Here is a 15,852-nt window from a genome sequence, read left to right on the forward strand (position 1 = left end):
ACCAGAAACACGGCCTGGATGTCCTGTTGTAGCATCACACCAGAAACACAGCCTGGATGTCCTGTTCTAGCATCACACCAGTAACACGGCCTGGATGACCTCATGTAGCATCACACCAGAATAACAGCATGGATAACCTCATATAGCATCACACCAGTAACACGGCCAGGATGACCTGATGTAGCATCACACCAGTAACACGGCCTGGATGACCTCATATAGCATCACACCAGTAACACGGCCTGGATGACCTGATGTAGCATCACACCAGAAACACGGCCTGGATGACCTCATATAGCATCACACCAGTAACACGGCCAGGATGACCTGTTGTAGCATCACACCAGAAACACAGCCTAGATGTCCGGTTGTAGCATCACACCAGAAACACGGCCTGGATGTCCTGTTGTAGCATCACACCAGAAACACGGCCAAGATGATCTCCGGTATCATCATCACACCAGAAACACGGCCTGGATGTCCTGTTGTAGCATCACACCAGAAACACGGCCTGGATGACCTCATATAGCATCACACCAGTAACACAGCCTAGATGTCCGGTTGTAGCATCACACCAGAAACACGGCCTGGATGTCCTGTTGTAGCATCACACCAGAAACACGGCCTGGATGACCTGTTGTAGCATCACACCAGTAACACGGCCTAGATGTCCGGTTGTAGCATCACACCAGTAACACAGCATAGATGTCCGGTTGTAGCATCACACCAGAAACACAGCCTAGATGTCCGGTTGTAGCATCACACCAGAAACACGGCCTGGATGTCCTGTTGTAGCATCACACCAGAAACACGGCCTGGATGTCCTGTTCTAGCATCACACCAGTAACACGGCCTGGATGACCTCATGTAGCATCACACCAGAAACACAGCATGGATGACCTCATATAGCATCACACCAGTAACACGGCCTGGATGACCTGATGTAGCATCACACCAGTAACACGGCCTGGATGACCTGTTGTAGCATCACACCAGAAACACGGCCTGGATGTCCTGTTGTAGCATCACACCAGTAACACGGCCTGGATGACCTCATGTAGCATCACACCAGAAACACGGCCTGGATGTCCTGTTGTAGCATCACACCAGAAACACGGCCTGGATGACCTCATATAGCATCACACCAGTAACACGGCCTGGATGACCTGTTGTAGCATCACACCAGAAACACGGCCTAGATGTCCTGTTCTAGCATCACACCAGAAACACAGCCTGGATGTCCGGTTGTAGCATCACACCAGAAACACGGCCTGGATGTCCTGTTGTAGCATCACACCAGAAACACGGCCTGGATGTCCTGTTGTAGCATCACACCAGAAACACGGCCTGGATGACCTCATATAGCATCACACCAGTAACACAGCCTAGATGTCCGGTTGTAGCATCACACCAGAAACACGGCCTGGATGTCCTGTTGTAGCATCACACCAGAAACACGGCCTGGATGTCCTGTTGTAGCATCACACCAGAAAACACAGCCTGGATGTAACATCACACCAGTAACACGGCCTGGATGACCTCATGTAGCATCACACCAGAAACACAGCATGGATAACCTCATATAGCATCACACCAGTAACACGGCCAGGATGACCTGATGTAGCATCACACCAGTAACACGGCCTGGATGACCTCATATAGCATCACACCAGTAACACGGCCAGGATGACCTGATGTAGCATCACACCAGTAACACGGCGTGGATGACCTCATATAGCATCACACCAGTAACACGGCCAGGATGACCTGTTGTAGCATCACACCAGAAACACAGCCTAGATGTCCGGTTGTAGCATCACACCAGAAACACAGCCTGGATGTCCGGTTGTAGCATCACACCAGAAACACGGCCTGGATGACCTCAAGTAGCATCACACCAGAAACACGGCCTGGATGTCCTGTTGTAGCATCACACCAGAAACACAGCCTGGATGGCCCTCATATAGCATCACACCAGTAACACAGCCTAGATGTCCTCATGTAGCATCACACCAGAAACACGGCCTGGATGTCCTGTTCTAGCATCACACCAGTAACACGGCCTGGATGACCTCATGGAGCATCACACCAGAAACACGGCCTGGATGACCTGTTGTAGCATCACACCAGTAACACACCCTAGATGTCCGGTTGTAGCATCACACCAGTAACACAGCATAGATGTCCGGTTGTAGCATCACACCAGAAACACAGCCTAGATGTCCGGTTGTAGCATCACACCAGAAACACGGCCTGGATGTCCTGTTCTAGCATCACACCAGTAACACAGGCCTGGAGTATCACACGGCCTGGATGACCTCATATAGCATCACACCAGAATAACAGCATGGATAACCTCATATAGCATCACACCAGTAACACGGCCAGGATGACCTGATGTAGCATCACACCAGTAACACGGCCTGGATGACCTGTTGTCATATAGCATCACACCAGTAACACGGCCAGGATGACCTGATGTAGCATCACACCAGTAACACGGCCAGGATGACCTGTTGTAGCATCACACCAGAAACACAGCCTAGATGTCCGGTTGTAGCATCACACCAGTAACACGGCCAGGATGACCTGATGTAGCATCACACCAGTAACACAGCCTGGATGTCCTGTTGTAGCATCACACCAGAAACACAGCCTGGATGTCCGGTTGTAGCATCACACCAGAAACACGGCCTGGATGATCTGTTGTAGCATCACACCAGAAACACGGCCTGGATGTCCTGTTCTAGCATCACACCAGAAACACGGCCTGGATGACCTCATAGCAGCATCACACCAGTAACACGGCCTTAATGACCTGTTGTAGCATCACACACCAGAAACACGGCCTAGATGTCCGGTTGTAGCATCACACCAGAAACACAGCCTGGATGTCCGGTTGTAGCATCACACCAGAAACACGGCCTGGATGACCTCAGTAGCATCACACCAGAAACACAGCCTGGATGTCCTGTTGTAGCATCACACCAGAAACACGGCCTGGATGTCCTCATGTAGCATCACACCAGTAACACAGCCTGGATGTCCTCATGTAGCATCACACCAGAAACACGGCCTCGGATGTCCTGTTGTAGCATCACACCAGAAACACGGCCTGGATGACCTCATATAGCATCACACCAGAAACACAGCCTAGATGTCCGGTTGTAGCATCACACCAGAAACACGGCCTGGGTGTCCTGTTGTAGCATCACACCAGAAACACAGGCCTGGATGTCCTGTTGTAGCATCACACCAGTAACACGGCCTGGATGACCTCATGTAGCATCACACCAGAATAACAGCATGGATAACCTCATATAGCATCACACCAGTAACACGGCCAGGATGACCTGATGTAGCATCACACCAGTAACACGGCCTGGATGACCTCATGTAGCATCACACCAGTAACACCATGTAGCATCACACCAGTAACACGGCCTGGATGACCTCATATAGCATCACACCAGTAACACGGCCAGGATGACCTGTTGTAGCATCACACCAGAAACACAGCCTAGATGTCCGGTTGTAGCATCACACCAGAAACACAGCCTGGATGTCCGGTTGTAGCATCACACCAGAAACACGGCCTGGATGACCTCAAGTATCATCACACCAGAAACACGGCCTGGATGTCCTGTTGTAGCATCACACCAGAAACACGGCCTGGATGACCTCATATAGCATCACACCAGTAACACAGCCTAGATGTCCGGTTGTAGCATCACACCAGAAACACGGCCTGGATGTCCTGTTGTAGCATCACACCAAAAACACGGCCTGGATGTCCTGTTGTAGCATCACACCAGAAACAAGACAGCCTGGATGTCCTGTTGAAGCATCACACCAGAAACACAGCCTGGATGTCATGTTGTAACATCACAACAGTAACGTTGTAGCCTAGATGTCCGGTTGTAGCATCACACCAGAAACACAGCCTATATGTCAGGATGTAGCATCACAACAGAAACACAGCCTGGATGACCTCATATAGCATCACACCAGTAACACGGCCTGGATGTCCGGTTGTAGCATCACACCAGAAACACGGCCTGGATGTCCTATTGTAGCATCACACCAAAAACACGGCCTGGATGACCTGTTGTAGCATCACACCAGTAACACACCCTACATGTCCGGTTGTAGCATCACACCAGTAACACAGCCTAGATGTCCGGTTGTAGCATCACACCAGAAACACGGCCTGGATGTCCTGTTGTAGCATCACACCAGAAAAACAGCCTGGATGTCCTGTTCTAGCATCACACCAGTAACACGGCCTGGATGACCTCATGTAGCATCACACCAGAATAACAGCATGGATAACCTCATATAGCATCACACCAGTAACACGGCCAGGATGACCTGATGTAGCATCACACCAGTAACACGGCCTGGATGACCTCATATAGCATCACACCAGTAACACGGCCAGGATGACCTGATGTAGCATCACACCAGTAACACGGCGTGGATGACCTCATATAGCATCACACCAGAAACACGGCCAGGATGACCTGTTGTAGCATCACACCAGAAACACAGCCTAGATGTCCGGTTGTAGCATCACACCAGAAACACGGCCTGGATGTCCTGATGTAGCATCACACCAGAAACACGGCCAAGATGATCTCATGTTGTATCATCACACCAGAAACACGGCCTGGATGTCCTGTTGTAGCATCACACCAGAAACACGGCCTGGATGACCTCATATAGCATCACACCAGTAACACAGCCTAGATGTCCGGTTGTAGCATCACACCAGAAACACGGCCTGGGTGTCCTGTTCTAGCATCACACCAGAAACACGGCCTGGATGACCTGTTGTAGCATCACACCAGTAACACACCCTAGATGTCCGGGTGTAGCATCACACCAGTAACACAGCATAGATGTCCGGTTGTAGCATCACACCAGAAACACAGCCTAGATGTCCGGTTGTAGCATCACACCAGAAACACGGCCTGGATGTCCTGTTGTAGCATCACACCAGAAACACAGCCTGGATGTCCTGTTCTAGCATCACACCAGTAAGACGGCCTGGATGACCTCATGTAGCATCACACCAGAAACACAGCATGGATAACCTCATATAGCATCACACCAGTAACACGGCCAGGATGACCTGATGTAGCATCACACCAGTAACACGGCCTGGATGACCTGTTGTAGCATCACACCAGAAACACAGCCTGGATGTCCGGTTGTAGCATCACACCAGTAACACGGCCAGGATGACCTGATGTAGCATCACACCAGTAACACGGCCTGGATGTCCTGTTGTAGCATCACACCAGAAACACGGCCTGGATGTCCGGTTGTAGCATCACACCAGAAACACGGCCTGGATGATCTCAAGTAGCATCACACCAGAAACACGGCCTGGATGTCCTGTTCTAGCATCACACCAGAAACACGGCCTGGATGACCTCATATAGCATCACACCAGTAACACGGCCTGGATGACCTGTTGTAGCATCACACCAGAAACACGGCCTAGATGTCCGGTTGTAGCATCACACCAGAAACACAGCCTGGATGTCCGGTTGTAGCATCACACCAGAAACACGGCCAGGATGATCTCAAGTAGCATCACACCAGAAACACGGCCTGGATGTCCTGTTGTAGCATCACACCAGAAACACGGCCTGGATGACCTCATATAGCATCACACCAGTAACACAGCCTAGATGTCCGGCTGAAGCATCACACCAGAAACACGGCCTGGATGTCCTGTTGTAGCATCACACCAGAAACACAGCCTGGATGTCCTGTTGTAGCATCAGCAACACGGCCACACCAGTAACATGGCCTGGATGACCTCATGTAGCATCACACCAGAATAACAGCATGGATAACCTCATATAGCATCACACCAGTAACACGGCCAGGATGACCTGATGTAGCATCACACCAGTAACACGGCCTGGATGACCTCATATAGCATCACACCAGTAACACGGCCAGGATGACCTGATGTAGCATCACACCAGTAACACGGCGTGGATGACCTCATATAGCATCACACCAGTAACACGGCCAGGATGACCTGTTGTAGCATCACACCAGAAACACAGCCTAGATGTCCGGTTGTAGCATCACACCAGAAACACAGCCTGGATGTCCGGTTGTAGCATCACACCAGAAACACGGCCTGGATGATCTCAAGTATCATCACACCAGAAACACGGCCTGGATGTCCTGTTGTAGCATCACACCAGAAACACAGCCTGGATGACCTCATATAGCATCACACCAGTAACACAGCCTAGATGTCCGGTTGTAGCATCACACCAGAAACACGGCCTGGATGTCCTGTTCTAGCATCACACCAGTAACACGGCCTGGATGACCTCATGTAGCATCACACCAGAAACACGGCCTGGATGACCTGTTGTAGCATCACACCAGTAACACACCCTAGATGTCCGGTTGTAGCATCACACCAGTAACACAGCCTAGATGTCCGGTTGTAGCATCACACCAGAAACACAGCCTAGATGCCCGCTTGTAGCATCACACCAGAAACACAGCCTGGATGTCCTGTTCTAGCATCACACCAGTAACACGGCCTGGATGACCTCATGTAGCATCACACCAGAATAACAGCATGGATAACCTCATATAGCATCACACCAATAACACGGCCAGGATGACCTGATGTAGCATCACACCAGTAACACGGCCTGGATGACCTCATGTAGCATCACACCAGTAACACGGCCTGGATGACCTGATGTAGCATCACACCAGTAACACGGCCTAGGATGACCTGTTGTAGCATCACACCAGAAACACAGCCTAGATGTCCGGTTGTAGCATCACACCAGTAACACGGCCTGGATGACCTCATGTAGCATCACACCAGTAACACGGCCTGGATGTCCTGTTGTAGCATCACACCAGAAACACGGCCTGGATGTCCGGTTGTAGCATCACACCAGAAACACGGCCTGGATGATCTCAAAGTAGCATCACACCAGAAACACGGCCTGGATGTCCTGTTCTAGCATCACACCAGAAACACGGCCTGGATGACCTGTTGTAGCATCACACCAGAAACACGGCCTGGATGACCTCATATAGCATCACACCAGTAACACAGCCTAGATGTCCTGTTGCAGCATCACACCAGTAACACGGCCTGGATGACCCATGTAGCATCACACCAGTAACACAGCCTAGATGTCCGGGTGTAGCATCACACCAGTAACACAGCATAGATGTCCGGTTGTAGCATCACACCAGAAACACAGCCTAGATGCCCGGTTGTAGCATCACACCAGAAACACGGCCTGGGTGTCCTGTTGTAGCATCACACCAGAAACACAGCCTGGATGTCCTGTTGTAGCATCACACCAGTAACACGGCCTGGATGACCTAATGTAGCATCACACCAGAATAACAGCATGGATAACCTCATATAGCATCACACCAGTAACACGGCCAGGATGACCTGATGTAGCATCACACCAGTAACACGGCCTGGATGACCTCATATAGCATCACACCAGTAACACGGCCAGGATGACCTGATGTAGCATCACACCAGTAACACGGCCTGGATGACCTGTTGTAGCATCACACCAGAAACACAGCCTAGATGTCCGGTTGTAGCATCACACAAGTAACACGGCCTGGATGACCTCATATAGCATCACACCAGTAACACGGCCAGGATGACCTGATGTAGCATCACACCAGTAAGACGGCGTGGATGACCTCATATAGCATCACACCAGTAACACGGCCTGGATGACCTCATATAGCATCACACCAGTAACACAGCCTGGATGTCCGGTTGTAGCATCACACCAGTAACACGGCCTGGATGACCTCATATAGCATCACACCAGTAACACAGCCTGGATGTCCGGTTGTAGCATCACACCAGAAACACGGCCTGGATGATCTCAAATAGCATCATACCAGAAACACGGCCTGGATGTCCTGTTGTAGCATCACACCAGTAACACAGCATAGATGTCCGGTTGTAGCATCACACCAGTAACACAGCATAGATGTCCGGTTGTAGCATCACACCAGAAAGACAACCTGGATGACCTGTTGTAGCATCACACCAGAAACACAGCCTAGATGTCCGGTTGTAGCATCACACCAGAAACATGGCCTGGGTGTCCTGTTGTAGCATCACACCAGAATAACAGCATGGATAACCTCATATAGCATCACACCAGTAACACGGCCAGGATGACCTGATGTAGCATCACACCAGTAACACGGCCTGGATGACCTCATATAGCATCACACCAGTAACACGGCCAGGATGACCTGATGTAGCATCACACCAGTAACACGGCCTGGATGACCTGTTGTAGCATCACACCAGAAACACAGCCTAGATGTCCGGTTGTAGCATCACACCAGAAACACGGCCTGGATGTCCTGTTGTAGCATCACACCAGAAACACGGCCTGGATGATCTCAAGTATCATCACACCAGAAACACGGCCTGGATGACCTCATATAGCATCACACCAGTAACACAGCCTAGATGTCCTGTTGTAGCATCACACCAGAAACACGGCCTGGATGACCTCATATAGCATCACACCAATAACACAGCCTAGATGTCCGGTTGTAGCATCACACCAGAAACACGGCCTGGGTGTCCTGTTCTAGCATCACACCAGTAACACGGCCTGGATGACCTCATGGAGCATCACACCAGAAACACGGCCTGGATGACCTGTTGTAGCATCACACCAGTAACACAGCCTAGATGTCCGGTTGTAGCATCACACCAGTAACACAGCATAGATGTCCGGTTGTAGCATCACACCAGAAAGACAGCCTAGATGCCCGGTTGTAGCATCACACCAGAAACACGGCCTTGGGTGTCCTGTTGTAGCATCACACCAGAAACACAGCCTGGATGTCCTGTTCTAGCATCACCCAGTAAGACGGCCTGGATGACCTAATGTAGCATCACACCAGAATAACAGCATGGATAACCTCATATAGCATCACACCAGTAACACGGCCAGGATGACCTGATGTAGCATCACACCAGTAACACGGCCTGGATGACCTCATATAGCATCACACCAGTAACACGGCCAGGATGACCTGATGTAGCATCACACCAGTAACACGGCCTGGATGACCTGTTGTAGCATCACACCAGAAAACAGCCTAGATGTCCGGTTGTAGCATCACACCAGAAACACAGCCTGGATGTCCGGTTGTAGCATCACACCAGAAACACGGCCTGGATGTCCGGTTGTAGCATCACACCAGAAACACGGCCTGGATGTCCTGTTGTAGCATCACACCAGAAACACGGCCTGGATGACCTCATATAGCATCACACCAGTAACACAGCCTAGATGTCCGGTTGTAGCATCACACCAGAAACACGGCCTGTGTGTCCTGTTCTAGCATCACACCAGTAACACGGCCTGGATGACCTCATATAGCATCACACCAGTAACACAGCATAGATGTCCGGCTGTAGCATCACACCAGAAACACGGCCTGGGTGTCCTGTTCTAGCATCACAACAGAAACACGGCCTGGATGACCTCATATAGCATCACACCAGTAACACAGCCTAGATGTCCGGTTGTACCATCACATCAGAAACACATCCTGGATGTCCTGTTGTAGCATCCCACCAGTAACACGGCCTGGATGTCCGGTTGTAGCATTACAACAGAAACAAGGCCTGGATGTCCTGTTGTAGCATCACACCAGAAACACAGCCTGGATGTCATGTTGTAACATCACACCAGTAACACGGCCTAGATGTCCGGTTGTAGCATCATACCAGAAACACAGCCTGGATGTCAGGATGTAGCATCACAACAGAAACACAGCCTAGATAACCTCATATAGCATCACACCAGTAACACGGCCTGGATGTCCGGTTGTAGCATCACACCAGAAACACGGCCTGGATGTCCTGTTGTAGCATCACACCAAAAACACGGCCTGGATGACCTGTTGTAGCATCACACCAGTAACACGGCCTGGATATCCTGTTGTAGCATCACACCAGAAACACGGCCTGGATGTCCTGTTGTGGCATCACACCAGAAACACGGCCTGGATGTCCGGTTGTAGCATCACACCAGAAACACAGCCTAGATGTCCTGTTGTAGCATCACACCAGTAACACACCCTAGATGTCCGGTTGTAGCATCACACCAGAAACACAGCCTAGATGTCCGGTTGTAGCATCACACCAGAAACACGGCCTGGGTGTCCTGTTGTAGCATCACACCAGAAACACAGCCTGGATGTCCTGTTCTAGCATCACACCAGTAACACGGCCTGGATGACCTCATGTAGCATCACACCAGATTAACAGCATGGATAACATCATATAGCATCACACCAGTAACACGGCCAGGATGACCTGATGTAGCATCACACCAGTAACACGGCCTGGATGACCTCATATAGCATCACACCAGTAACACGGCCAGGATGACCTGATGTAGCATCACACCAGTAACACGGCGTGGATGACCTCATATAGCATCACACCAGTAACACGGCCAGGATGACTTGATGTAGCATCACACCAGTAACACGGCCTGGATCACCTGTTGTAGCATCACACCAGAAACACAGACTGGATGTCCGGTTGTAGCATCACACCAGAAACACGGCCTGGATGTCCTGTTGTAGCATCACACCAGAAACACGGCCTGGATGATCTCATGTATCATCACACCAGTAACACGGCCTGGATGTCCTGTTGTAGCATCACACCAGAAACACGGCCTGGATGTCCTGTTGTAGTATCACACCAGAAACACGGCCTGGATGATCTCATGTAAGCATCACACCAGTAACACGGCCTGGATGTCCTGCTGTAGCGGTTTTAGCATAGCATCATACCAGAAACACAGCCTTGATGTCCTGATTGTAGCATCACACCAGAAACACGGCCTGGATGACCTGTTGTAGTATCACACCAGTACCACGGCCTGTATGACTTGTTGTAGCATCACACTAGTAAGACGGCCTGGATGACCTGATGTAGCATCACACCAGAAACACGGCCTGGATGATCTCATGTAGCATCACACCAGAAGCACGGCCTGGATGACCTGTTGTAGCATCACACCAGTAACACGGCCTGGATGTCCTGTTGTAGCATCACACCAGAAACACGGCCTGGATGCCCTGATGTAACATCACACCAGAAACACGGCCTGGATGCCCTGATGTAACATCACACCAGAAACACGGCCTGGATGTCCGGTTGTAGCATCACACCAGAAACATGACCTGGATGTACTGTTGTAGCATCATACCAGAAACACGGTGATCAAGAGGCTTTCTTGTGAATAATGGGGGCGGTGGGGTAGCCTAATGGTTAAAGCGTTGGCTGGTCACGCCGAAGACCCGGGTTCGAATCCCCACATGGGCACAATGTTTGAAGCCCATTGCTGGTGTCCCCCGCCGTGATGTTGCTGGAATATTGCTAAAAGCGGCGTAAAACCAAACTCAGTCAGTCAGTCAGTCAGTTGTGAAAAATGGTTTGGCTGTAGGTTTGATGGAGAAAAATGTATTCAACACTGTTTGGCTGTAGGTTTGATGGAGAATGGTGATTGGTTATAGTTGTGTGTGTGTGTATTGTGTGTGTGTTTGGTGTGTGTGTGTGTGTGTGTGTGTGTGTGTGTGTGTGTGTGTGTGTGTGTGTGTGTGTTAGGAGAGAGGCGTGGAGCGGGTCGGAGTGGGGAGATTTCCAGTGATTTTAGGTAGACACAGAGGCAACAGAGAGTGATAAAAAATGATTCGATTTTTTGTTTTGTTGGAGAAATATTTCTCTTTTCAGTATTTACATTAAAATTTAAAAAATGAAATAAGAGTGCGTATATCTCAACATATGTGAAGGCGGCCGTCCATACAAGAAGCGTTTAAGCAGCCTTGCGAGTTATCGCCACAGTTATTTCAAGTTTATGCCACTCCATTCAAGCAGCGCGTCGGCGTCAAAACTTTTAAATCGCAAAAAAGCGATTTTTGCTGCTTGACGTGCTGACGCACTGGGAATCTCCCTCTTCCTCTTGTCTGGGATATACAGGTGCTTTGGTCAAAATTTTGTCATTTCATACGTATACGATGCCAAGAACACAAATAAACAAGAAGACAAAGTCATCAATATCCCCCGCAATGGCAAAATACTCTTCATGATTATGTCTACGAGTTATGATTATGTCAAATATTTAGGTGTGTATACAGAAAAGTGGAAGGAGAGTATTGAAAGATTTTTAAAGTTCTTCTCAGAAAGGAGCACTATCACCAATTTCAGGCTAAGTCAAACTTTTGCCACGGAAAAGCCAAAAATATTTTCTTCAGAATTCCAAAACTACCAAAAGGCACCAGTACACCACCAGACCAATCTATGTGCCAAGTTTGGTGAAGAAATATTGAACGGTTTTAGAGTTCTGCTCCGGAAAAGAGCACTACCACCAATTTCAGTCTAAGTCGAACTTGTTGCCATGGAAACGCCAAAAATATTTTATTCAGAATTCCAAAACTACCAAAAGGCACCAGTACACCACCAGACCAATCTATGTGCCAAGTTTGGTAAAGAAATAGTGAACGGTTTTAAGAGTTCAACTCCGGAAAAGAGCACAACCACCACACCAGTACACCACCAGATCTATCTATGTGCCAAGTTTGGTGAAGAAATATTGAACGGTTTTAGAGTTCTGCTCCGGAAAAGACAAATGTGCACGGACGGACGGATGGACGGACGGACGCACGCACGGACGGAGTCCATTTTAATACCCCCGCAAAACGCGTTGTGGGGATAATGAGGAATTATTGATCACTGAGGTACAGAAACATCCCTGCCTCTATGATATTGACAGCAGACATTATAAAGATGCCGAATTGGCAAATAATGCATGGACAGCAATCAGCCAAGCATGCAAGTTAACAGGTAATATCATGTTTTATTGACAACAATTGAACTACATCAAACTTTTGAACTAGTGAACATTTTCAAAAGCAGGCACCCTTTTATAATTGTCATTATATGACTGGAGTGTTTTGTACATTAGCAGACACCCACAAAAAATGCACTTGTGAATTCCTTTAAGTTGTACCTCTTCGAACGGTTGTGCATTGCCAGGGAATCTCTCCGGAAGGTGAACAAAAATACCTGCAAAAGTTGTCACACGTTTGCATGGCGTCTGTTCCAGGGTGATTACCAATTCCACCAACATCTTCCAGCGCTTGAGTTCTACACTGTGCTTCATCAGATGATCATTGGGGTGTGTCTCGCAGTACAAAATTATGCAGGACACATGATGGCAGTGTTATCTTTTTGACACTCACAACCTTCAGGTTGTTCTTTCTGTGGAATATGCGCCATCTGTTTGCAAGAATGCCAAACGCATTTTCTACTACTCTTCTGGCTCTAGAAAGACGATAGTTGAAAATGCGTTTGCTCTCAGGTAGATATGTTCCTGGATACGGTCTCATGATGTGTCTTTTGAGCGGAGAGGCTTCATCTGCAACAAAGACGTAAGGCATAGGCCCATGATCGGTGTCTCCAGGTAGAACCGAATCTTTTGGTATGCTCAGTTTATTCCCTTCAAGAGCTTTTCCAAGCGCTGAAAATGCAAAAATACCACCATCACTGTTGCAACCGTAGGCCCCTACTTCAATGATCAGGAATCTATAACCTGCATCCACGAGAGCCAAGAGAACAATGGAAAATGTTCCCTTATAATTAAAATATCTGGAACCTGAATTTGGGGGTGCTTCAATTAGGATGTGTTTTCCATCCAATGCTCCCAGGCAGTTAGGGAAATTCCATGTTTTGAAACCATTTGCGACCTCTAACCAGTCGTTTTCGGTACGTGGCGCAGAGAGGGAAACTGGTCCTCCTAAAATCCAGATCGTATCACAAACCTTGGAATGATGCATTGAACTGTTCTTTCTCCCAAGCGGTAACTGAAGGCTATCGTTCAGATGGAATCGCCTGTGGCCAAGTACCTGCAATTAAGAAAAACAAAAACTGAACACGCTATTTAAAAGCTTATGGGGATAGACACACAAGTTGCACCCACGCACATACACATATGCCTACATGCATATGCAAACTAAACACACACTTTAATATGTACATATCATTTTACATGTGATTGTTTTCAGTCGCAGAGTGTAAGTCAAGATGGAAGTCGCTACGTGACAGATACGTCCGTATGAAAAGGGAACTGAAGACCAAAAGTGGCCAAGGTGCCAAATCCAAAAGACCATGGAAATATGCTGGCATCATGTCTTTTCTAGCAAGATTCATACAAGAAGCTGAGTGAGTACCTTTTACTAAATGCCTGTATGCTTAAATGAAATGTATACCAATTTTATCTTTTTGCTTATAATTTTTGTGTATATTTTTGTAGAACATGCAGTAACCTTGTCCTGTCAGATGACAATGCTGATGATCAACAACAAGGTGACCGATCATTGGATGCAACAGACACCAACACTGATGTTACTATGGATGTATCTACGGATAGCCAGTCCAACACAACACCATCAAATACGTTCACGTCGCGTCTTATTGTGTCGAAGGAATTATCCAAACCGACCAAAAGGTCAAGAAATCAAACTGATGATCCTGTTGGAAGAGCTATGTTAAATTATCTCCAAAAGGAGGATGCTGTGTCTAACGAGAAACAGGATCCAGATGAAGACGAACTGTTCCTATGATCACAAGTCCCTGCCCTCAAGAGATTGCCTCCACGAAAAAAGGCAGAAGTTAAGTTTTTAATTCATGAGCTTTTATACAAGGCTTGGTGTTTCCCTGATATGCAACTGAACGTCCAGACTATGCTCCACTTCGCATGAATTCCATGAATCAAGATTGGGATTTTACTGATTCATCTCAGAGGTACCAAAATCTCTGATTCTGTGACAATGTGTTGAACGGTTTCAAAACATGTTTTTTCGGTTCTTAACATTTATTGGTTCTGTGAAAGAAGATTTACCTTTTATTTTACTTATTGCATCGGTAAATGCAAAAGATATCTTTTTGTGATAAACGAACCAGATAGTTCCTGACTATTTCTTCTGTATTGTTAAGGTTGGCATGTCTCTTTTCTTGTCAAGAATTACCATACTGACCTGAGTGTTACTGCAAGTCTTTCTTTGGCAGGAATAATTCTTTGTAAGCTGGTTGGCTTTCTAGAAATGCTAGGTCCAATGAGAGCCAGTAATTCTTCAAACTGTTCTTTAGACATCCTGAAGTATTGAAAGAAACATCCCATTCCAACTCTTTGACAAGACGGTAGTATTCTCCGTATTCTCTTCTATTTTGCAGGATATTGTGCACCCATGTTGAATGTGTTCTATGTCGTTGTTTCCACCGCCAGTAATCATACATGAGCATCACAGTTTTCTTTTTGTCGATTCATGTCCTTCTTCTGAAACACACTAACAAAAGAAATGTAATATGACCAAGTCAACAAAATTTTAATTTCAGTTCAATTTATTGTATGGATAGACAGCGGTAACGCGCTGCTCGAAAAGAGGCACAAATTACGCGCGCCGATCAAGCGCTGCTGAGCACAGCGCTGCTTGCGCGCTTCCTGTATCGACGGCCACCTTGAGTGTGTGTCTTTAACATAACTCTCTTGACGTGTTTCTCATGTATGTCGAGAAATGGAATTGCTACACTAATTTGATAACACTATGTCTTTTTTCATCCACTTCTTGTAGATAAGTAGTACGATTATAGCAGTATCAATGTACCTGACACATTTGTCCCGATAACCACTCTATCATTATCATCATTATTATCATCATCATCATCAACAACATCATCTACAGAAGCTGCATCATGTTTATTTGCTG

Source organism: Haliotis rubra, unplaced genomic scaffold (genome assembly GCF_003918875.1).
Source record: "Haliotis rubra isolate DU_JTF1 unplaced genomic scaffold, ASM391887v1 Scf833, whole genome shotgun sequence".
In the NCBI taxonomy this organism is placed as follows: Eukaryota; Metazoa; Mollusca; class Gastropoda; order Lepetellida; family Haliotidae; genus Haliotis; species Haliotis rubra.